This window comes from Leucopleurus acutus, assembly GCF_964270905.1.
Source record: "Leucopleurus acutus genome assembly, chromosome: 2".
Classification (NCBI taxonomy): domain Eukaryota; kingdom Metazoa; phylum Chordata; class Mammalia; order Artiodactyla; family Delphinidae; genus Leucopleurus; species Leucopleurus acutus.
In genome coordinates, this window is record NC_139143.1 from 95403487 (window position 1) to 95430204 (window position 26718).

A 26718-nucleotide genomic window follows, 5' to 3' on the forward strand; every position below is an offset into this window, starting at 1 on the left:
TCCCCCTCCCCCTAGCCTTTGGGCAACCACTAATCTACTTTCTGTCTCTATGGATTTGACTATTCTAGTTATATCTATAAATGAAGTAACAGAATATGTGACCTTTTGTGTCTGACTTCTTTCACTTATAATGTTTTTCAAGGTTCATCCATGTTGTAGCATGTACCAGTACTCCATTTCTTTTTAAGGCTGAATATTACACTATACGGCTATACCACATTTTGTTTATCCATTCAATGGATATTTGAGTTGTTTTCACTTTTTGGCTATTATGACCAATAATGTTATGAACATACTGCACAAGTTTTAATTGTGAACCTGTTTACAATTCTCTTGGGTGTATACCTAGAAGGGAATTGCTTGGGTCATATGGTAACTCTATGTTTAACTTACTGAGGAACTGCCAAACCGTTTTCTACAGTGGCTGTACCATTTTACATTCTCACCACATCCTTGTCAACAGTTGCTATCGCCCGTTTTTTGATTACAGCTATCCTAGTGGGTGTGAAATGGTATCTCACTGTGGTTTTGATTTGCATCCCTTAATGTCTCTGGTTATATTTTATTTTATGTGACATATTCCTCTAATTCATCGTCACCAAGCTTTTTCTGTAAAGGGCCAGACAGTAATGTTTTATGCTTTGAGGGCCAGGGATGGTCTATGTTACATATTCTCCTCTGGTTTTTGTTTTTTAAACAACAAAAGCAAAAGCCATTCTTAGCTTGAGGGCCAAACAAAAATGGGCCTCAGACTATAGTTTGGCAACCTCTACTCAGATTGTTTCATAATTAGCCTGGCCTTCCCTATCAATGTCAACTTCGTTGAAAGCAAGGTGAGGACTATTTTATATTCCTTCACAGTGATATGCACAGAGCCCATAAATACAAAAGCAGAGGTTTTAAAAATACTTGAACTGAACATCTTGCACAAAGAATGTCCCCAATTAAAAAAATACATATGCATCTTCCCATAGGTATTTACACAATATAAATAAAGCATGCTAGTTTTTAAAATGAGTACTAAAAGTAAAACATAATTTTTCTTTTGAAATTGGGCAGCTTGACTATGAATATCCTAAGAATCAGAGAAAAAAATTTTATAAATGCCCTTTGAATCAAAATTATATTTAGAGGCAATTAACTTTCTAGCATCAAATGTATTTTAAGGGCATACTTTTGACTCAACTACCTCTAAATCCTAAAGCTACAAATAACATTAAAGTTATACTAATATACTATGGCAGAACTTGATAGCTGTTCCTCTAACTTGATTACTGGCCAAAAAACAAACGAGCAAACAAACCAAACCAAAACAAAAGGTATACACTTCTGGCAAATGTGAAAATCCGGTAATTTCAACAATTTGAGTTTTACATTCTGGAAATTATAAGTTGATCTCAAAGAAGGAATTGATTCTACATAGAAACTCTCAGACACAGAATGAAAACTAAAGTATCAGAGAGCAGACAACTAGCTATTTATCTCTGGAAGTCACTGAACTTCTTCCAAGTACAGATTTCTCATCTTTAAAAGTAGGAGTGATTCCATCTGTCCTACCTTTTCCACAGAACTGTGATGATCAAATGAGACAAAGTTTATAAAATTTTATAAAAAGCACCCTACAAATAATATGACTCATATATCGTTAGAAGAATTCTAAGCCAAAACCAAGTTTTCACTACTAAAATAAGCATAAACAAGAGTTCTCTGGGTCTTTAGAGGTATAATAAGTACTTTTCCTAATCGTCCAAATGACATCAATGAATACTATGGTCATTCTTTTTTTTAAGTCTTTCTAAAAGAAGAATGGAAATCAGCACAAACTGGTCTTACATTCTGAATGGCACAAAGGTTAACCAAGTGCGTAAAAGCATTCAGACCAGTTCCCCAGGTCTTAGGAATTTAAGACAACATTCATTCTTTTGCATCTTTAGCTTATTCTAGCTAAAAGGAATAGTGTACTAAATATTCCTTTAAATACCAAGCTGCCTGCTAAAAATTCAATGGGAACCAAACAGTAACCTCAAAGATGAAGCCAGAATCAGCAGTAAAGTTTTGATCAGCAGAAAAGAAGGAATAATAAAGCAATGATAATATATAATATTCCATGCTAAGTACTTTATACAGACCATACCATTTGATTTTTATGACCATAAAGTAGGGCTACTATTATTATTCATATTATAGCTAAAGAAAGTGAGGCTAAGAAAAATATTTTACCAAAGCTCACAGTAATCTGCATAGTAGGGATTAGAATTCAGACAACCTGACTCTAGCGCCCACATTCTTAACCTAAAGTAAGATAAACTGTGTTTAACAGACTTCATTTTCTATAGCAAAAGCAAACCAAAAACGAAATCCAAGAAAAAGGCAAAACTTCCAAATGTGTGCTTGAACTCATTTTCTTTCCAAATCCAAGTACTCAAAATTGATAAAAAGTAGTTAATGACCAAAAGACCACATAACAAACTAAGGTGATGGGTGAAGGGTTGAGATAACATATTCTACACATACTCATCCTAACATTGGCTTCTAATTTTTTTAAGTTCAAAATTAAGCCTTGTTTCAGTAGGTTTTGTCCCTCACAATGGCTGAATTCTTTTAAGAAAGCCCATTCCAAGGACTTTAAATCTGTAGTCACTGTGGTTGAAAATGCACTAGATTACTTGCTACAGAGGAGTACATTAAATATTTGAAATTCTGTTGGCAGAAATGATCACCAGGAAATATTTGTAACCCAAGTCCACCCACTGTCCATCAGCATAACCAACTAACTTTACCTCCACTTTCCCTAAGCCCATTTTTACTTCTATGTACATCATGTAAGGTCTGGTACACAATGAGGTTACATGTTTGCAGAAACCAATATATTACGAGTCTCCTTGAAAATGCAATTCTGATCAAAATTTTTTTAAGTTATTAATTCTGATCAATTTTTTTAAAGTCATATCTGAATGAATTTTATTTTTCTTTTATCTAAAGAACATAGTATGGGGGGGGAAAAAACCCCAAATCTTGCACCTGACATCAGTATGTTGAAGGGCAATGATGAAGGGTCACAAACATGGAAACATTTAAGGATATTAAAAGAGTTGCCAAAGAAATAACATTTAATAAAATAAAATTACAAAAACAAAATGTAGGGGGGTATGGGAACAATCTTTAAATTGTCAAAAAAAGAAATATTCCCATTATATATGATAAAATTTCTAAGCAACCACACACACAAAATACCACAAGAGAAATTATATCACAGCTGAACAGTGATTTTGCTATATATACCTGAAAATATAATGATTATACAGCAATTTCTATGTAGAATTAGTTCTAGACACCTAGTATACCAGCAATTTTCACTGAACAATAGAATTCTCAATACAGTACAGACTAAAAGACTAATAATGTTATCTACAACATCCGTACACATTCACATTGATAAGGAGAAATTTCTCAGTATCTAGACCTATCTTAATCCTTTGCATATATGAAAGTGTCAGAACATATACAAGTTGTGAAATTTGAAAAATGCTACATACAAATAAATGACGAAATCACCAACTCCTAACACTGTGTTTGAGTCTAATACTTTTGGACTCACATGATTCTCAAGGGTCTTCAAAAATGAATTACTACAATCTTTTGCTGTTATAGTATAATAAAAAAAAAATTTAAATAACTTCATATTAGTTAAAAGATATCAATCAATAAGAAATAAGTATTAAAATTCTCTCTACAAGCATATAAAGGGCTAACTTTGAGGCCTATCTCTGGACTAAGCTTGTTACCTGGGAGAAAGTATTTACAGTCAAATCAAAAACTACCTGAATACGGAGACACCTTAAGTATTACTAAAGCCTTGAGGGGCAGGGTTCAAAGGGAGACACTACAATTAAATATCTATAATTAAATTTTCCAGAAGTTACAATCTTAGATCTAGAGCCCTGTTTCTAACAATGCCTTTCACTGGCTGGAAGCGAATAATTTAAATATTAGCCTGAATCAATCTGTAAGGCACACCAAGCAGAGCAAACCTCAAACTTACCTCACTATCTAGATTGATACAGAAAAAAACAATACTACAATGGTCGCTAATGCCACAAATACCTATTATGTTTATCTGCTAAAAATGAGACAATGAAAGATAAAGGAAGATAAAGCCAGTTCCCAAATTTAACAAGAAAAAAATACTATAATCCCATTTCTCAAAGTGTTGGCTTGATTAACTTATCAATTATATAGTCTGTAGGTAACAAAAACTGTTGGAAAAAGCCAAACACTTTTCAAAAAAGCAAACTGGTTCTGTGTTGAGAAGATGCTCCACTCTAAGGGATGCATTCATTTTTTAATTCTATAAGTCTACATTTGCTGAAATTTATTTACAAATTAGGCACCAAGTTAAAAAAAAAAAAAAGGAAATATCATGGAGAACTTAAAAGACAGAGACACATGCTGTCTTTCCAAATTAGAAAAAACCACCTCTAGCTCTAACTGGCAGAGCTCCCCTACTAAGTAGGCAGAAGTATACTAGTGGATACAAACAGACAAAAATGAAAAAGTCTGCCAAGTTAATGTTATGAGAGGAAAGAGAAAGAGTAGAAAAAATCTGGTCATTTACTAGGGTTCTGTCAAAACTAGGTGGTGGAGCATACAAAAGGAAACAGAGAGGCTTGACTTTTACAAGAATATCTTACTATTAGCACACAAAAATGGAGCAAAAACTATTGTGCAGTCCAAATATGACTCATGAAAAAAGCTACTCATCATTAAGAATTATTGGTAACTGTCTAAATAAATATCTTTTTTTTCAATACCTGGCCTGGTATAATCATACGTGCGTGTGCATGTGTGTGTGTGTGTGCATGTATGTGTGTGCATGTATGTGTGTGTGTGTTTTGAGGAAACCCCCACAGCATTTTTTCCACTTCACTGAAACTTCTGACACTGTGATCCCTTTGTCATCTCACACACTATCATCTTTCCTTCCCTCCTAAACCTGGATTCCAAGAGTGATCATCAGTGTAACTTAATAGCAGCTAAGCACAGACTTTGAACCTAAGTTCCTGGGTTTGAAGTCCAGCTCTGACACTTGCACTGTCATATCAGGAATAGTAGCTAAGCACAGACTTTGAACCTGTGAACACTGTCATATCAGGCAATGTCTTAACCTCTCTGTGCCTCAGTTTCATCACGGGGAAAACAGTGCCTACTTCACAGGGTTATTCTGAGTAAATGAGTTAGCATCTTTAAAGCAAACTTATAACTGAGCCTAGTACAGAGTAAGGACTCTAGAAGTGTTTGCTCTTTATCATCATCACCATTTTTGTCTGAGTTATTCTTTGCCCAGCACCCTCTGTGTCATGTATTCCTTTCCCCCCAAATCAGCCAGTAACATCAACCATGAATGAATCTTAAAATCTCTCTTCATTGCTGGAGAAAATACCATCATGTAAGTGATGTCACTACTACAAATTTCTGATATGAAATCTCACCTGGGCCCTCAGTATCGCATATCAATCCTTTTACCAATCTCTGCTCTACTTTCTCTCTCATTCCCTCCCCTCACTGATAAACTTACCAAGTCCAGTCACTATCATCTTTTCCCCTCAAGTCCCACTCAGTGGATAAAGTTGTCCCTCCTCACATTTAAGGTTATTTTTGCATGTCTAGTATCCCTTCCTCCTCTTTTTGGTTATCCTGACACTCTGTGGGGAAATAACCTGTTTCCCGCACAGTAGTTTTGGTGGGAACGTCAATCAAAGTATTCCACCCCCCACTAGGCAAGGGAGATTTCGTACCAAGGGATGTTGAGGGATGCCAATTAGGCTGAATTTCTTATGATGCTGAATCTTGAGCACAATGATGTGAATATGGAAAATGGTTAGAGCTGATTCATTCTGACTGTGGTACACTACTAAAGATACTGTTGTTCATTGCTGCTACCTAGGTCCTGATCCCTGCAAACTGTCCTGGTTCTTCTTGGGGTTTCCTGAGGCCTGCATACTTTTTTCTTATGTAAATTCTGTTATTCAACATCCATCATATAAATATCTTTTTTTCTGCTTAAATTAACCATTTCAGCCATTTGTTCATCCTTTTATTGGAAAAGTATTTATTGAACTATGTGATGGTTAGCTGTATGTGTCAACCTGGTTAGGCTATAGTAGCCAGTTATTCAAACAAACACTAATCTAGGTGCTGCTGTGAAGGTATTATGTAACTGTTGTTAACATCAAGTAAAGGAGATTACTAATAATGTGAGGAGGCCTCCTTTAACCAACTGAAAGCCCATAAGGGCAAAAATGAGGTTTCACTAAAGAAGAAATTCCGTCGTGAGAATTTCTGCCAAAGCTTCCAGCTGGTCTGCCCTATAGATTTGGACTTGCCAGCCCCCACAACCATAGACGCCAGTTCCTTGAAATAAACCTCTTTATTTTTACACACACACACAAAATGTATGTGTATATGTATAATGCGTGTGTGCGCACGCACACGTTGTAATCCTACTGGTCTGTTTCTCTGGAGAAACCTGACTAATACAAACATCTGCTGTATACTGGTGCTGAGAACAAGACAAAGTCTGTTTCTGTTGCTTGCAACCAAAGAAAGCCCAGTACAGTTATATATGTCACTGTTTGAGAAAGAGAGTCCACAAAGATTTCACTGTTTGACACATGCGCTAATAGTTTAAGATCAAAGCTGTGAGGAGAATTTTTAAATTCTAAACCTACTGGCAATAAAACTAATTTTCTAGATTCCTCCAAAGTACAGGGAAATTAAAGAATGATGGCATCCTTAAGAAAGAAAGGGTGTCTAAAACAGCTGTCAGAATGTTCAGGTTCCTTTACTCTAGTTCAGGGATCAGGAAACTATGACCCATAGGCCAAATCCAGTCCACTGCCTGTTTTTGTGTGGCCTATAAACTAAGAATGTTTTTCAAATTCTTAAATAATTTTTTTTAAATCAAAAGAAAAACAGTACTTTGTGATATGTGAAAATTATATGAAATTCAAATTTCAGTGCTCATAAATAAAGTGGACACAGCCATGCACATCTGTTTACATATGGTCTATGGCTGATTTTGCCCTACAACAGTAGAACTGAATATTGTAACACAGACAACATGACCCTAAAAACCTAAAATATTTATCATCTGTCTCTTTAGAGAAAAGTTTGCTGACCCCAATCTAGTTTATCAAAGAAAAGCATTAACCTATCTTCAGGAGGAATGGGTAACAAAAGGGAGGAAATGTTAGAAAGGAGGATACAAGAAAAGGAATAAATTAATTGTAGCTATTATTCTTTGAATCCTCACCATGTATGTACAAAACACTGTTTGGAGCACTTTACACATATTAATATTTTTAATCCTTACAACATTCTTATGAGGTGGAGACCATTATCTTGATTTTATAGATGAGGCAGAGAGGCTAAAACAAACCTGCCCAAGTGCAACAGACATAAATTACAGAACCAGGATTACAACCCAGGCTGTTTGCCTCTAGCATCTGTGTGGTTAACCACAACATCATACTGCTTTATCACTCATCTTCTTGTCTATCTAATCTGCACAGCATTAATGATGTTGATTTTCCTTAAAGTATTACAAACTTTGTAGATGAACAAACAATGGAATAAATGAAGAAGTTTGTGGCAGTGTATTCCTCAGAGAACTTGAGGGATGACAAAGACCTATGCCTATCTTCCTGCTTGAAGACAGGAAACTCAGGAAGATGCCCCACTGGATTCAATCAGTGCCTCCCCCAAAGCATACTTGAACTCAGAAGCTCAGGCAAGCTTCAATATGAAGGCTAAGATAAAGCATGTTCTCCTTCCACATGTCTTGCCTCATCATGATCAATTAAATAAGAATCTGGATGGTGGAGCTGTGATGTGGATATTTCTTAAAACTCCTCAGTTAATTCTAATATACAGCCAATCCTGGGTTGAGACCTACCACAGTATATTTCTCTCCTTTCAAGGAGAGTGTGATGAAAAGAAAAGAATACAGGTGAGGGGAGGGGCAAAGGTAGAGATGGGGAAACTTGACAAACTTATCTTCCAAGAATGGAATTTTCATTTAGTACCACAGCATGCTAGTAAAGTGCATTTCTAGTCTTCATGTCTCAACTCTACATCTAAAAACTTAAAAAAAAAAAAGCAGGTATAAAAACAAAACTAAATATTTTTACATATACATGTATACATGTTTACACAAGAAATTTCTGTAAGATACATAGCGAATGATAACTATTATTTTTGCCTTATCTGTATTTTTTACTCAATCTGTATTTTTGTCACATGTATTTCTTTTTATAATGTATTACTTGTTTAATTAAAAATAATTTTTTAAAAACAGTATGGCTAAAAGGATGTTCAAGGATTACTTTAATTATACTTTGAATACCAAAATAATTACGTAAAAAGCTAGTAAAAATTACTTGATACCTTCCTAGAAAGCAGTTTACTTTTTGTCAGAGCGCAAGACATAAAATCTCCCCAACCTTTATGTGCAGCAGAGATGTATATTCTAACAAATCTATTAAAGAATCTTTTCTACCAGATGACTATTACTAACTGAAGTTTTACTGGTACTAATCTATCAAAATACTTAAGCATGAGGGGAAATATTTTAAATAATAAAAAATAAAATGGAAATATTTCAAAGTTTTACAAACACAAATGTCTATTATACATTCTAATTTTTATAATCATTTATAATGATCTCACATTATGTTTAGCTAAAATCAAATATCCTCCTTATATGGACAATTCATTTAAATGAATCTGAAGTTTTTAATATGGCTTCAGGCTTCAGAAAAGAAAGTAGGCAATGGGGGTGGTTAAGACAGTATCCAAGCAATCACACAGGCTCGGGCAAATGTGTAAAGTCATAGTGAGTTAATGCTCATGCATGGCTTGTCATTTGCTTGCTACTGTGAGTCTGAGTAAAAGATTCAGCTTCGTGTACATTAACAAAGTGTTTAAGTTAAAGTTTGCACCAAAGAATAAAATCTCAAACCTGGTTAAACGGTAAGCCTCAAGAGACAAAAATCACATTTGAGATGTCAATTTTTTAAACATAACTCGCAAGAAAGACCATACCACAAGGGAAGATGGTTGGTTTTTCACTTGGCTAGATGAAGAACCATGACCCAAAGCAATGTGAGCCTCTGTAATGAGCCTAAGCTAGCTGTGGTAACAACTCAACTCCAAGAGAGTCTACTCGTAGAAAACAGTCCTATCCGAATTGCCTAGGTACTGAATATCATTTATTCTATTTATTATGATTAGTTTTTAATCTGGGTGAACATAGTACTCTCAGGAGAGATTTTTCATTACAAAGGTAAATTAAGTCTTCCAGAACACTAAGAGCATTTGAAAGTCTCACTCAAAAGTGTGTCTTAGGGAGTTCCCTGGCGATCCAGTGGTTAGACCCCACGCTTTCACTGCCAAGGGCACGGGTTCAATCCCTGGTCCAGGAACTAAGATCTCACAAGCCATGCGGTACAGCCAAAAACAAATAAATAAATACATAAATAAAATTAAAAACAAATGTGTCTTAAGAAAAAAGTTAGGTCATAGATAGAATCATAGTAAGTAGGGTCAGAATAAACATTTAAAGATTTTAGTAATGGTGTGAGCAGTTAAGTTTAAATTTAAAGGAGAAACTGTCTCAGAAAAAAATTAGTGCCTTAAAAAAAAAGCCTAGGGGCTTCCCTGGTGGTGCAGTGGTTGAGAGTCCCCCTGCCGATGCAGGGGACACGGGTTTGTGCCCTGGTCCAGGAGGATCCCACATGCCGCGGAGTGGCTGGGCCCGTGAGCCATGGCCGCTGAACCTGTGCATCCGGAGCCTGTGCTCCGCAACGGGAGAGGCCACAGCAGTGAGAGGCCCACGTACCTCTAAACACTAAAGCCTAAAAACACTTCTACTTTGAAAACCAAAGCATAGGGGCTTCCCTGGTGGCAAAGTGGTTAAGAATCTGCCTGCCAATGCAGGGGACACGGGTTCAAGCCCTGGTACGGAAAGATCTCACATGCTGCGGAGCAACTAAGCCCGTGCACCACAACTACTGAGCCTGCGTGCCACAACTACTGAAGCCTGCATGCCTAGAGCCCATGCTCCACAACAAGAGAAGCCATCGCAATGAGAAGCCCACGCGCCACAAGGAAGAGTAGCCCCCACCTGCCGCAACTAAAGAAAGCCCGCGCGCAGCAACAAAGACCCAACGCAGCCAAAAATAAATAAATAAAATAAATTTATTTAAAAAAAGAAAACCAAAGCATAATTCTTCTGCAACGTTTAATAGATCTATTCTCATATATTTTGAACTTTATGAACTCTAAACCTCAGAAAAATGTATGAATAACTCTGAAGACAATAATATAAAGGAACCCTGTAAAAATAAGCAGAAAAAACATGAGATATCTAAAATAAGTACATTACCAAAAATGTACAAAGAGAGAGAGAATATATCTCCTTTTAAAAGGAATAAAAGTTAGATAGCAAAGAGTATATATTCAAGATACTTCAATCAAAAAACCAAAGATTAAAAGGCATACTGGACAGAAATGTTGTGGTTCCAAGTATTTCCATAGAACTCACAGCTCAACAACTTGTTTGTCTACTTTGCAACTCAGAGGTACTTTTAGAGTTCTGAATTACTGCCAGGCACTAAAAGTTCTCAAGCCTAAAAATGTCAATCCTCAAAAATTTGTATTATTCCAATCTAGTTAAAATACATATATCAATACTTGTGTCTTAAAAAAACAAAGAAACAAAATCTAGCCAAACTTAAACTGTAACTTGTAATCTGAAAAATATACAAAAGCACATCTGCCTACTTAACAGAACTTTTTATATTTCCAGATATAAAAGTACAACACTATAAAGTACAGTAATGAAAATCTAGTACCAACATCAGAGCAGGCATGTAAAGGAATGAAAAAGAAGTGAAAGCCTAAAAAGAGACTCAAGCATATAATGCAATTTCAATTCTTAAATGACCCGGCAATTCCACCATAAATGGGAATTTATGATACAGAAAAACACAAGCAAACAAAGATGTATGCCAAAAACAAAAAGAAAAAAAACCCAGGAAACAAAAGGCCCTCCAATAAAAGAATGGATAAATGTACCTCAGTTCAGTAGAACACTGCTAAAAAGAAATGGGTTAAATTACATATAGTGATATGAAAAGACGACCAAAATGCCTTGGGCAAAAAAGCAATTTGCCATAGTTAAAGTTCAGTCTATTATTCTTTTTTAAAAGATACATAGGGACTTCCCTGGTGGTCTAGTGTTGGGACTCTATGCTTCCAATGCAGGGGGCGCGGGTTCAATCCCTGGTGGGGGAACTAGGATCCCAAACATGGTATGGTGCAGCCAAAAATAAATACATCTTTAAAAATAAAATAAATTAAAAAAACACATAGATACAGGTTTATAAAACTACTTATGTTAGAATATACACAGGAAAACGCTGGACAAATATTCACATTAATAGTAGTTGTCCTTGGGGAAAAGGACTTTCGATAATTTATACATATCGAAATATTAAGATATACAGAATAAAATAATTCTGCTTCTTGGAATTCATCCTAAGGAAATAATTTAGAATGCCTGGAAAAATTCAACTACAATGATATTCATAGCAGAGCTTTTATAATAAAAAATTGAGGGACTTCCCTGGTGGCACAGTGGTTAAGACTACGCTCCAGATGCAGGGGGCCCAGGTTCGATCCCTGGCCAGGGAACTAGATCCCACATGCCGCAACTAAGGAGCCCATGTGCCACAACTAAGGAGCCCTCGAGCCTTAACTAAGGAGCCCACCTGTCACAACTAAGACCTGGTGCAACCAAAAAAAAAAAAAAAAAATTGAAAACTATAGGGAATAATTTTTAAAAGTGACTGCAAATTCACATAACAGAATACACCTATTGATATTATTTATCCATTAGATATAATATAAAATATATTCATTTTCACAATATTTTTTTAAAGGGGGCATGAACTATTATGCATCCAATCTCATTTTCTGAAGGAAAATAGATATGCATTGAAAACCACTGGGCAAGAAGTATATCAAAATGTTAACAGACTGGGAGAGGTAAAACTAAGAGTGATTTTTCTTTTAGCTTATTGTATTCATTCTCAACAGGGGCAATATTGCTCCTAAGGAGGTAAAAAAAAATCTTAACTCTTTTAGTGTACAAAGCACAGATTAATGTACAATAAATAAACAAATATACAGGATAATACCTGTGGTATTAAAATTTCATTGGGGGATGATTAGAAAAATATATATATAAAGACTGGAGTGAGGGGAGCAAGTGATAATAATAAAAAGGCTGAGAAACACTGCCTCATTGGTACTCTCATTTTTTCTACAATGAACTTGGTATTACTTGGGTCTGAATAAGTAATATATGCACATTGAACTACTTAAAGTTAAGACATAACATTAATTTTCATTATTAAATATAAAGTTTATTCCTATAGTCCTAAGGCTTTAAAAATACAATACAGATTTAAAAAACAATAATACTAAAATGAAAACATAGAGTAAGAAATTGAAAAAGTACTGCGTCAGAATTATCTGGGATCCACTGGCAGAGTTAACTACGATTCCTTGGTCCTACTGCAGATAATAAAATCAACATATCTATGGATGGGATTAGTAGCTTTTATTAAATGAGGCACACTTATATCATCATACCACTCCATGGAAATATGAAATCCAGACAGATATATATTTTAATCTGGTCTAAGAAATTTTTTAAATTATGTACTTAAGTGATAAAAATAAAAATAACCTAAAAGCCCAGAAATCTCGGAATTCCTGCTAACCTCCTCCCTTTCCTTTAAGGAACCTGGAGATTCAAATTTCTTCACAAACTATCAAACACACCCTATTATCCATTATTTCTACTGGGTACAAGGCACTGTGAAGAATATAAAAGAAATAAGCAAAATTCATAAATTTTGCCACTAAAATAAACTCACTTCAGTTATATCTGCAAAATCCAGTATTAACTACTGGCCTTCTCAAGGCATCATTCACGAAGAAACATAAGTTTTTAATCCCATGATGAAAATTAAACAAGTAGGGAAGAAAAGTCACTGTTAGGTAATAATAACTGGGATGCTGTCAGCTACATTCAATTTGCTAGTTAATAAACGTGTTTGTCATGTCAGCCTTGAAATATGCAAGATTCAAAATTCTGCCTACCCCAAATTACAAACCTCCCATGTTAAAGACTCTGGGTTTAAAATGTTAAACCACAAATGCCAAGATTTACTGTGTACATAAATAATGAATCTACCTAAGTGTACAGGTAGTAGTCCCACTTAACTAAAAGAGAATACACTGGGTTAGTCAAAATGGATACAAAGGATTAAGACGTTGCTTCAGTTCCTAGTGATCTTCTCCAGTTTCTTATAGACATCGATGCCAACTTTTGGTGGTAGTAATAATAGCGGCAGCAGTGATATTTAAGTGCTTTTTGTACGCCAGGCATACTTATTCAATCCTCAAACATGTCTTTTTCCATTTTACAGATGAAAACAACTGGGAAATAAAGAGGTGAAGTAACAGCTGGTAGATACTATATACAAACTTTCATAGTGTTTTGCCTGCTGACCACAAATACAGTATCAAATAACCAAATATTCAATGTGAGATTTGGCATATCATTTATATAAATACATTTATATCTTGTAATTAAACAATTATCTATAAAACAGTATACAAATGAATGTAACTGAGGCAAACCTGAGTTAGAAGAATCAGAAGTTTTCCAAGTCATCATATCAATAGTACACTTTTCCCATTTCTCTCACTTGCTACACCAAGAAAACGAACTTAATTTTGCTTGTTTTTGTTTTAAAGTACAGATTTTGTCATTATATATAATTCCATCTCAGGAATGCATTTGTTTAATTCATCTGTAAAGCCTTTAACTCATTTTATCCCCAAAGAATCTTCATCTGTAAAAGCTTTATTAAATTTAATTTCATATTCTATAATGAACTCATCTTAGAACCTTCATTTTCTAATTATAATATATATATGAACAGTGTATAAAATTCAGGAAAAAGTTTAAATTTAAAAAGGAAAATAAAAATCACCTGTAATCCCAACTTCACGATAACAACTTTGATCCTACTGATGTTTCCTTTTTGCCTATATTCTACATACGAATAGAAACTTGTAAAAAATAAGAATTGAAATCATACTATATAAACATTGTTAATCAACTTTTTCTCTCTTAACAATAGAGCATTTCTTTAAATGGTGCAGACAAAAGCGATTACATGATTGATTTTCTACAAAACATTTTGGCTTACAGGACTAAAAAAAATAGTTTCTTATACTGTGAAAATTAACCACAAGGTGGAGAGAGGATGGTTGGTCCTTCATATAGAGCCATCTCTCTTTTGCAAGTATTTGAATGCTTTAAAAAAAAAAATCATTGAAAAATTTTACTGATTAAATAGGCATTCTCTTTGTACTACTAAAAAACTTCACATGTCCATCTTCAGCACATCAACACACAGAAGACATTAAATACATGGTTATGGAAATGTTATAGCTGCAAAAGATCAAAAATGTGACAATTCACTATAGACACAAGCTCAACCCAGTACCGTTGAACCTAAGCAGAGCCAGTTTGGAACACCACAAAGCAATGATTCTTTATACCCAGTATTAAGGCCTACTGCTTACATACACACACAAGCAGATAGCACTGAGTGGTGACACAATCTCAAGCTTGTTCTATTGATGACAGTAGTACAAGTCTAAAGCATAATGGAAATAAGAGAATGACTACATCACCTAAAACCCTCCTACCCATAGTTTCAACTGTACTTGAGTTATAATGCTGTCATATTTTAAAGTAAAAATTATGACATTTGACTACTACTGAGAAGTTACCAAACATTTATTTAAAATTCAAAAGAATGTCTTACAATGGAGTTTGTCCCAAGTGTGAAACTCAATATTCAAAAGGCACAGGAACTTTTTTTTAAGTTCCAGACTTATCATCTGGATGTAAAAGACACAATATCAAAATAACCTAATATCTGAAGATTTAAACAAATAAAGGTGGGTCTGAAGACATTAAGATTCACCTTCCAACTGACTTGCCCATGGTTTTTCTTAAATTAATCTAATATTCTTAAATAATTAAATTTATAAAAGTGTCACTTACATCAACTTTTAGATATACACATCAACAGGGCAAATTGATACTTGTACTTTATATGCAAAACAATTTTCTGAAGCATGAAAATCTCATGTCAGGGGGTTACGTATGTCATTACTAAACTGATTATATGATTAGAATAAAGAGCAGCAGCATACAACAGTTGAGCAGTTGAAAGCTGTCATACAGAAATCTAGCCCCCAAAACCCCAAAAAACAAAAAAAGCACTTTGAGGATACCAAGAACCAAATATCACCTGAAGTTATCTTTTATAGACCCATCATATTATAACCTTAGTCTCAGACAGCTAGAGACAAATTTAAAAACATGTTCCTTCTTCACAAAAACAACGCTCTTCATTCTGTCTAGGTTTATTGTACTTTGAACACAAATCAACAAGACAGATCCCATCCTTCATGAAGTAATGATACTGCCACAAATGATGAGATCCATCATATCCTGTCAGAAGGTCCCTGTAGGCCACCATATCTAACCTAAAGTGTTCTTTCTACTCTTCAATGTTATTTATCTCCTTTTAGCCCTCATTTCATCAATTTCATTTCTCTTTTGGTGAAGATAAGTTTCTTTTCACAGTCTAGCATAGCAACTTCCACGTGTCATCCATTTCCTTATGGTAAATCCTGTATTATAATCCCTTCCCTTTTGCAACCTTCCACTAAAAGAGTTTCTTTCAATCTCTCGATTATCTGCATCTATTTTCATCTCTTAGGTATCCATTCATATTAAGTATTCATTTAAAAGTACTCTAAACTTAATTTATTAAGATATTAATTCATTTGGGGCCTTCCCTAGTGGTGCAGTGGTTAAGAATCTGCCTGCCAATGCAGGTAACACTGGTTCGAGCCCTGGTCCGGGAAGATCCCACATGCCGCAGAGCAACTAAGCCCGTGCGCCACAACTACTGAGCCTGTGCTCTAGAGCCTGCAAGCCACAACTACTGAAGCCCTCGCGCCACAACTGCTGAAGCCCGTGTGCCTAGAGCCCGTGCTCCGCAACAAGAGAAGCCACCGCAATGAGAAGCCTGCACACTGCAATGAAGAGTAGCCCCCACTCGCCACAACTAGAGAAAGCCTGCGTGCAGCAACAAAGATCCAACTCAGCCAAAAAAAAAAAAATTAATAAATAAATTTATATATAAAAAAGATGTTAATTCATTTGAAGGATTAGAAACTATAAATATGAAGTTTAGAGAGATCTCATACTGCTATTCTGCCTGAGTATTAACATCAGTCGAGGAAAAAAAATCCCCATTATGTATGTTTTTAACCCTACTAACCATTAAATGCCCCGGAATTATCAGTTCATATTTCTGAACAATAAATCACACACTACGATGTACTAATAGAAGACAGAAATAAACACCCCCCCCCCCACTGAAACAGTTAGAGATTACGTGGACAACTAATGTTGGCTGCATAAACATTTTGATTACTGTTGTTCCGCCACCTTACTTCAAAAATCTACAGTAAATTTTTAAACAATTATAAACAATTTAAGAGATAGAAGCAGACCAAAAGAAGATGATATCTCGAATGTGAATGCAAGGGTCTAAAGCAGATTTCTTTTAAAGCTGAAAACATTAGGGACTACTCAGGTAGTTAAAATCTTAGTGAAAATTATACTTTCTGAGTTTCTGGTCTTTATTTCCCTCCTTAGAATTTTTACTGTGTGATTTATTTTAAGTAATTTAAGCTACATGGGGGGAGGAATTTTGCAGAGAAAAAAGATAGGTGAAGTCAATTATTTCTGAAGAGTTTTTGAGACTCATCTAATAGAAGAAAAAGGGTGTGCTGCACTGAAGAAAAGATTAGAGGGATAGAGGCAGTCTTCCGTCATTCACCTACTCATTCATTCATTCACTCATTCATTCATTCATGTTTGCATGCAAGCAAAACACAAATATTTACTGATCATTTATTTTGTGCTTTGTACTGCAGCAGTCCTTTCCTCTAAAAGTTTGCAGTCAGCATTAACCTCTACAATTAAGAGTCTGTGGACTTCCCTGGTGGTGCAGTGGTTAAGAATCCGCCTGCCAACGCGGGGGACACGGGTTCAAGCCCTCGTCCGGAAGATCCCACACGCCGCAGAGCAACTAAGCCCATGCGCCACAACTACCGGACCCGTGCACCACAACTACTGAAGCCCGTGCACTCTAGGGCCTGCGTGCCACTACTACTGAGCCTGTGTGTTGCAACTACCGAAGCCCGAGCACCTAGAGCCCATGCTCTGCAACAAGAGAAGCCACCGCAATGAGAAGCCCGCGCACCACAGCAAAGAGTAGCTCCTGCTCGTCACAAGAGAAAGCCCATGAGCAGCAACGAAGACCCAGCACAGCCAAAAATAAAAGAAAAAAAGACTTAATAAAAAAAGTTCGTGAATTTTCATAAATTATATAATTACCTTAGGTTTCATCATCTACAAAAAATGAACTATACCTATTTCACAGATTTGCTGTGCAGATGAAACGTGATGTAAGGGTTTTACCTTCCCCCCCAAAAATACTAGTTCCTTTTCCCCTATAAGTCCCTCTAGAGATTGGGACATTTATCTGTGGTTCTCAACCTAACTATGAAAAATCCTTTATTCTCCACAGATTCCATGTCTTTAAAGACTTTTGTGGATCAAATGCACTCACATTTTATTAATCAGTTATAATGGCTAATTAGAACTCTCAAATTGTCAGACATAAAAACTAATGAAACTCAATGCTGGGTTTCTGAGGTGTAAGCACAATGTTTTATTTCATTAACAGCCTGCAAATCACCACAAGGTAGGATAATGATAATGTGGTAATTAGCCTCAAAGATTTGAGTCAATATAATTATTGGTCAAAGCAAATATACATAATATTTCACCTGTATAAATCTACTGAGAGCAAACATACAATTTTCATTAGGCTCTTTGCAATACTAAAAAGAATTCACTCTTATTTCTGCAGACCCCTGGAAAAACATAATTTATGTACCATAAATTGGTGATTTTCTATGTCTGGAAAAACTACTGGTTACCCTACAGATTTGTCTTAAGCCAGTATCATTAGTAACACCATCTTCAAATTCAAAAGTTACACATATTTATCCATAAAGGTAGGTAGTGATATCCTGCGTCTTCCCTTTGTATTTATAAGAACAAAATCCAAACCCTTCACCATAGACTTCTGTGATCTGTCCCTTGCTAACTTCATCTACCAGTCTCCCCTCAGCTTACCACAACGGCCTTCTCAATCATGACTAGCTGCTTCCCAGTTTAGGGCTTTTGCACCAACTGGCCCTCTTGTCTGGTTCACTCTTCTTGCAGATCGTCACATGTCTGGCTTTTTGTCATTCAGGTGTCAGATTAATATCATCAGGGAATTTTTCCTCAACACTCATTCTAAACCCTTCCATCACTATCATTTCTTCCTGTTACAGCTTCTTCATAGCATTTGTGACCTCTGAAATTATCTGTTCCCTTATTTGTTTGTTTACTGTTTCTCTCCACAATCACCAAACCCCACAGGTATAAAGAACTCCAGAGAGCAGTCTATTCACTGCCCTATCTTCAGTTCCTAAAATAGCACCAGGTAACCAATAATCACTCAATAAATATTTGTTGGCTAACTAGCCAAACTGCTTAAGATTATTTTGGGGAAGGACTGATTTCTTAGTCAAGAACTTACATTTAGCATTCAAAATTGCTTATTCAAAAGGAGTAAGAAAAAATGTTCTTTCAATGAAAAAAGAGTAAGAAAAATGTACACAATAATCTATTCAACCAATGGGCTTTATTTTCTTTTATTTCAATCTTTTGGGATAGAAAAATATGAAAGTCTACTCATGTTTCACATACCTCATATGTCGCCTCATGTAAAAATTGAATAAATTTTCTTTTTTAATTTTAGCTTTATTGAGGTCTAACTGACATTTAAAATTGTGAATTTTCTTATAATAGTATACCATGAGCTGCTAGCCACTCAATCTAATAACTTATTTTTGCTGCCAAGAAGCAAGTAGGCTTCGAAGAATGTAAGAAGTACAGACTGGGAAGGCTATATCTGACATCATAGTGACAGTGCCAGCATGGCCCAAATCAGGGAAGATTCTGTTCTCAGCTATGCTTGGGGAGAAGGAGGGAAGGGTTAAGAGTCATCAGTCCTAGGGAATGAATTGTAGTTCTGATTTCTGTTGATCAACAGGAATATCTTCAAATCAATTCAAATAGACTTAACTGGAATCTCATAGTTTGAGACATTAAATCCCTGTTTTGAATATCTGAGGTCTCTAGTAAATGAAATAACACTCAGTTGACCAGATTTGGGCTTTTGCAGTTTCACATTAAAAAAACAGTGTTTGTAAAAAAAAATAACACATATACAGTCCTCAATACTATGTGCTACATTTGCTTATTAATTTAAAATATTTTCAAGGATACTCTTAAAGGGGAGGGATGTGAATAAAATTAATAATAAAGACTTTATTTCTGAGTTTAGAAAATATTTGAAAACTAAAAGAAACATTAAGAAAGGTATAAAACTCAATGGTTTAAAAAATGCAAACACCTTACATGTGTCACAAAGCTGTATTTATTTTTTAAAAATTGGGGGTTGCTTCTCTTTTCAACTGGTAACATAAAAGGAAGACAGCAAGCAGATAATTCACAGCTCATGTGAGTTTACTTATCAGTCAAAAAGAAATATTAATATAAATCTTTAGGCTAACTTGCTTACATATTATTCAGCCAAGTGGAAAGTACAATTAGCGTGGAGCTAGAACCAGTACCAGAATGACTAAGAATGGCATTTGCTAACTCATTTTTTTTTTAACTTAAGAAATTAAGAGAGAAGTACTGAAAGTGATATTTTTTCTAAAGAGCACATCCTCAGTTTCCTATTTTTTATTGCTCCATATTTTACTGCCTTCAACATGCTAAGCTGCTTAACAAGAAGTCTATACTGCACTTTTCATCACTTCTGCTCACAAAACTGATGTTTCTAAAGTCCAGTTGCATTCACAAAAGCTGGAAAAACCACACAGAGAAGAATTTCACCTTATAGTGAAGTATTTTAAGATAATACCTTCAGAAATACAATGTCTAAAAGTGAGATTCCCTGTTAGCTAAGAACTCAAAATGTTAGATAAGTAAATTTCTACAGGAGACTATACATTTGTCAAAGAAATAGCATAAACATGATTTTTATTGATGAAAAACAGGAATCTTTTACCCTTCAATTTTTTTAAAAAAGGTAGCAACAACCAAAGTGTACACACTGAGTCTTATCTTCTCTCAGAGGTTACCTAATTCCATGTAACCTATTCAATAGACTCAGACTCTTTCTTTTGAACTTCATCTCCAAACTGAGTATACTTGAAGATCCAGAGATCTTCACAACAGTGACTCCTAGCAACTCCCCCCAAAACCTTCCCTCTTGTTTTCCGTTAAACCCTCAGATCTTGCCTTACCTATGTGTTTAAACCAGTCTCCTTATCTTCAGTCTCTTTCTTCCTCAATTCATTCTGTACTCTGTAGCTAGATTCATCTTCCAAAAGATGAATGCTCTGATCGGATCATTTTCCTCATATCAAAACTTCTTGTGCTCCCACATAAAGCCTATACTTCTCAACCTAGCATTCAATGGCTTCCAAAGTCTAGTCCCAATCAATCTCTATGCCCTTATTGCCATTATTTTCTAACTATACAAGCCTAGGCTTCTGTCAAATCAATCTCCTGTCCTCCAACTTGTCCTGAACTTTCTATCTTGGCTCATGCCACTCCTACCACAAAGAATGTCTACCACTCCCTTCCAGCTGCCACTGCTCAAGGCCCCTTTGCATCTCTGCATTTATTTATGTAAATAAGGACACACCAAAGATATGTCCTGCCCCACCCTACAAAACTGGCCCAAAACTTCCAAACCCAACAACTGCCAGCTTCTATTAAACGCCTACTATGTGCTCAGCAGTCTTAAACAGTATTTCTAATCCTCTCAACAATCCTATAAAGTAGGTATTATTATTTATTCTCCTTTTAAAGATGAGAAACCCAAAGCTCAGAAACATCAAATTATATATTTAGTAGGTTACCTTAAATTGTACACTCAGTAAGTTGCCTCAAATGATATACTTAGTAAGTGGGAAAGCAAGGATTTGAACACAGGCTGCTTAATTCTACAGCCATTGCTCTAAACACTAAGTTGTGTGGTTTTTTTTTTTTTAAGTCTGAATCATGTGACTATCCCTCTCATCTATCTGAAACAATTTAGTTTTACATTATAGTTCTACTTATTACATACTATAAAATAAGCTTTCTCATGTTTGTTATTTTAGTAAAGAGAGAAGACTAAAATGCTATTTCTTTCCAATATAAGAACAATACTCAACTTGCAATGTCAAGGAATATCTTTTTTTGTTACAAAGATTACTTTTACCTAAAATATTTTCAAAGAAAATCATTCCAACCAACTTTTTCAAAGACGACTGCAAATTAATAATCATACACGCTGATGGTTTTACAGATTATTAATAATATGAGGATTTTGTGATTACCACCCAAGAATTGTAACAGATATCTATCAAATTGGCAAAGATTGTAAAAACTGACCTACTCAATGCCATTGAAGGTGCAGTGAGACACACACTCTTATACACAGGGTAACCACCCTCTGATCCAGTTATCCCACTTCTGGGAATCTACCCTAAAGGAAGAAAAAAAAAAACAGAGATGCAATCAAAGATAAATGTACAAAAATGTTTGCCCCAGTGTTATCTAAAATAGTAGTATTATAAAGATCAACCTAAGGGTCCCACACTAGGAGAACAATACCCTGTTCAGAGAAAAAAGTAGGAGCGAAACTGTATGTATAGAAATATAATTCCAATTTTTTTAAAAATTAAAAGAATCTGTACACGTGAGGAAAGAACTAGAAAAATGTACATTAAAATGTTAGTAGAAATTATCTCTGGGCGATAGGTTTATGGGTAATCTTCAATTTCTTCTTTACATTTATGTTCTTTTCAAAATTTGCCACAATGCAGCATGAATTAGTTTAAACAAGAAAAAAATGTTCAAACAGTTATAACCCCTGAAAATGGTCCTGAACCTAACAAGGGCATATTTCTTGTACTAGAAACTACACTTCCTACTGCAAAGAAAACATCAAATTTGTTTTGTTTCCAGCTTCTATTAGGCTCAGGGGTACTTTCAGATTGTGTAAAGAATGTCATCCAAAACTCAGTAGTACTCATGAAACTGCACAAGGCTCACTATCTAAAAGTCAGCCAATACTCCAATAGAAAGCACCACAGTTAAACGAACTGTTTTACCGTATGCCTGTTGAGAATAATAAATGTCCAATTAATCCTAACTCAAAACATGCACAATGGAAAAACCAGAAAAAGTATTCTCATTTTGCAAATTAACTAAATATACCGTTGTTGCCTTATAAGCACATCACAGGTCTGGGAGGAACTTGAAAATAAAGCTGGCAAGCTACCAACAACATTCACTAAAAACGCACACAAATGCATTTTCTCTATATGCACGTTTCTGTTCTATTGGATAGTTAACTTTAGTGGCACAGGTTGATTTTAATCAGTGTAGAAAAAATATTAAGCTGTTCTTCAAAAGAAAAAAAAATCCAAAACTTCTCACATTAAACATAGAATTAAAACTGTTAGCTGAACCGGGAAAAAACTTCCCTACAATGTGGCATATATGCGGAAAAGCAATTTGGAAAAAAAAAAAAAGGAAAGAAAAGACCTTTGACGGAAGTAAAATAGGTGGTTGAGCAAGCAATTCTTATTTTACTGCACTTTAACCAATGGGAAACTGGTTTGCTCTAATTTTTTTCTTGTTTAAAACTTTTTTTTCTTGTTTAAACTAATTCATGTTCCATTGTGGCAAATTTTGAAAAGAACATAAATGTAAAGAAGAAGTTGAAGATTACCCATAAACCTATCACCCAGAGATAATTTCTACTAAAAAGCTGTTAGAAAATAAGACCACAGAAATAGTTGTTCAGAAACTAAGAGAGAATTAAAATATCACATAGATTTTACTTACAAAATGAGTATCATTCTATTTTTACTCAACCATGAAAAGACAACATTTATTTAAAAGACATATGTCAGGTTCTGGGAAACAAAATAAATTACTAGACTATATATATAGACTATATACTTAGAGTAGAAACTACAGACTCACATCTCAGTTTCTGTCAAACTGCCAAATACTGGGTCACCCAAACTTCTGTTCAATGACTGAATCTGAAATCTAATAATCAAGTTATGCAATATTTTCACAGCTAGAGTTTAAAAGGTAGTTCGGGGGCTTCCCTGGTGGCACAGTGGTTAAGAATCCACCTGCCAATGCAGGGGACATGGGTTCGAGCCCTTGTCCGGGAAGATCCCACATGCCACAGAGCAACTAAGCCCATGCGCCACAACTACTGAGCCTGCGCTCTAGAGGCCGCAAGCCACAACTGCTGAGCCCGTATGCCACAAGTACTGAAGCCCGGGCGCCTAGAGCCTGTGCTCCACAACAAGAGAAGCCACCGCAATGAGAAGACCACGCACTGCAACGAAGAGCAGCCCCCACTCACCGCAACTAGAAAAATCTCATCCATAGCAACGAAGACCCGACGCAGCCAAAATTAAATAAATAAAATAAATAAATGCATTAAAAATAAATAAATAAATAAAAGGTAGTTCAGGGGGCTTCCCTGGTGGCACAGTGGTTAAGAATCCACCTGCCAGTGCAGGGGACATGGGTTCGAGCCCTTGTCCGGGAAGATCCCACATGCCACGGAGCAACTAAGCCCGTGCGCCACAACTACTGAGCCTGCGCTCTAGAGCCCATGAGCCACAACTACTGAGCCCGCATGCCACAGCTACTGAAGCCCCCGGCGCCTAGAGCCTGTGCTCCGCAACAAGAGAAGCCACCGCAATGAGAAGCTCGCGCACCGCAAAGAAGAGCAGCCCCCGCTCACCACAACTAGAGAAAGCCTGCACACAGCAACAAAGACCCAATGCAGCCAAAAATAAATAAATTTAAAAAATAAATTTAAAAAAAGGTAGTGCAGGAACTTCCCTGGTGGTCCAGTAGTAAAGACTGTGAGCTCCCAATGCAGGGGGTCCGGGTTCAATCCCTGGTCAGGGAACTAGATCCCACATGACGCAACTAAGAGCCTGCATACTGCAACTAAAAGAGCCCACATGCCGCAACTAAGACCCGGTTCAGCCAAATAAATGAATAAATAAGGTAGTTCAAAAGACATCAATGATTTGGAATAGATACTGAAAACTACATAAAACCCAAAGATTAGTGTTAAATGTCAGCTGCTAAAATAATTAAGTTATGGTTGCTTGCTTAATGTCCTATAAAACAGCCAACATGTCTAGAACAGAATGATCCTATTTATAAATGAATTTAAAAATATCACTGAAAACAGAGTGAATGAATTTACTCTCCGGATCACACATCTGACAGATCTGAAATGTTCAGTCTGCAATAAGAGAGAATTCTTACTACTACTAACTTAGAATCTTGCAAGCGGCATTTGGGCTTTGTCCAAAGAAACAGTTGTACTCAGTTCTTTGTGTCTCTCCAACTTTACACTTTTGTCATTGATAACTAAGCCACAGTTCTAGCCTAAGCAAAGTTATTTCTTACAACCAAAATGAGTATAACACAGCATTGCAAACAACCATGCGTGTTATAGGTATTCATGTATACTTGTGAATTTGAAGTAAATCAACTTAAGTTTTAATTAATCCAACAGTGTCTTTTATCAGTTATGTGTTTAGTACATTCCTATCCTTATGAGATATGGCCTAATATAAATATATTCTGAAACCAAACACAGAATTACATATTTAATTCCAAATTTGGTTAGTTTTACCATTCTACACTTTGAACCACTCTCTATCAATGTGAACTAAATAAATATGCTGAAGATAGGAAACTTATCTCTATCTCTGGGAAAACTGGATATGCAAAGAAATCTTTTCCAGATTTATCTAACCTAAATTTATATAGCCTAAGTAAGTCATCTGAACTGAAAAAAAAAAAGCCATTAGTCTAATGATTGAAATTAATTTCATAGAACATATTTAATCCTGAGATATTCCACTTATAAAAGTATACTATTTCTTATTTCAATTCCACCTTAATCATCATACACAATTTCCTTTTTCTATTGGTGCATACCTGTACCTTCTACCTCTAAAAGGCCTATTTTCAAGCAAAAATGACAGAATGGCATAGTTCTCTGTTGAACTGCTTAACTGATCAGAACATCATGGTAAGTTTATAGGTTCAAATTTCACACACAGAAAAAAGGGGAAAAAATGGATGTTTCATCTGTTTCAGTAACATAAGAAAGCTTAAATATCTTTATTTTTAACATTAATCATTTCCATAAGATATGAATTTGGCATTAAGTCATGCAGCAGTATATGACATCGGAACAAGCAGAAAATACTTGGCAATATGCCATAACTCTTTTTAAAACTGATGAGTTCAATCTGAAAGGAACATTAGGAGGAAGTAAGTTTATGTTCACAATTTTAAACTCACCACAACATTAAGATATAAATGCTTTATACAAGATATTTTTATTGACCTTCTAAAATAAGAGAATTTTAGAACTGGGAGCTTAGAGGTTATCCGAGGTTCAATGAACATTTGCTGAGTCCCTAGCTCGTGTCAGACACAGTGCTAGGTGCTTGCAGGTAACTCTATTAGTTCAACCCACTCAATTCGTAGATATTGGAGTTTCCGCTCATGCCAAATCAAGCCATGTAGACGCCCAGTGGTATGACTCTATCAAAACAGACTGGTATCATCCTCCTTTATAATCTAAATAAAATTTCAAAGATGCAGTGCTGACCTTATTTAACAGAAACAACAGTCTCTGTGTTTTGAATAACTTATAAAGAATTACAACAATTTAAAAATTCAACTGTGAAAGTCCTCAACCAAGTACTATCTGCGTAATTTACTGCAAAGAACAAAACGTGGGGCTATCAGAGATGTATGATTCTAAAGACATACAAAACAGAAATTAAACAAATTGCAGATGCCATTTAAAAATCCCTTTGCAAAAAAAAAAAAGAATTATCAATATGAAAAATTAGGTGCTTGATTGGAATGTCCATTCTATATAAAAGATCATCAACCATATACTAACAAAGTTCTTGAGTATCAGTAAACACTGGCAAGATCTGAAGTTATTTAACTATCACATTATGTAAAACTCCCTGAGGGCAGAGACCCTTTCTAATTCAACGATGTATCCCCAACAGTTAGCACCAACAGCTGGCACGCTGCTGTCAAATGTTAAAGAGAGAGGTGAGCTAACTAATGAACTCACGTGAGCTACTGGAAAATTCACTCTAACAATCTAAAAGGTCTCTTTTTTATAACTCAAATTATTTTTTAAAGTATTAAATAATAATATTCAATGCAAGTGACACTGCATGAAACTTAAGATCAACAACTGTCACTTTTAACTA

At 35.4% G+C, this 26718-nt stretch overlaps 1 protein-coding gene across 2 annotated transcripts in view; it reads right to left on the reverse strand.

Annotated features, from left to right (window-relative positions):
* The window catches only part of RAP1A (RAP1A, member of RAS oncogene family), a 74037-nt gene that overhangs the window by 43949 nt on the left and 3370 nt on the right, over window positions 1-26718 (reverse strand). The window contains exon 1 of one of the 2 annotated variants that reach the window (XM_082833665.1): window positions 21806-22261. The exons of the other annotated variant lie outside the window; for it this stretch is intronic. The gene's annotated coding sequence lies outside the window, so the exon portion shown is untranslated. Of the gene's footprint in view, window positions 1-21805; window positions 22262-26718 lie in introns of those variants that run through there. 2 annotated transcript variants of the gene reach the window in all.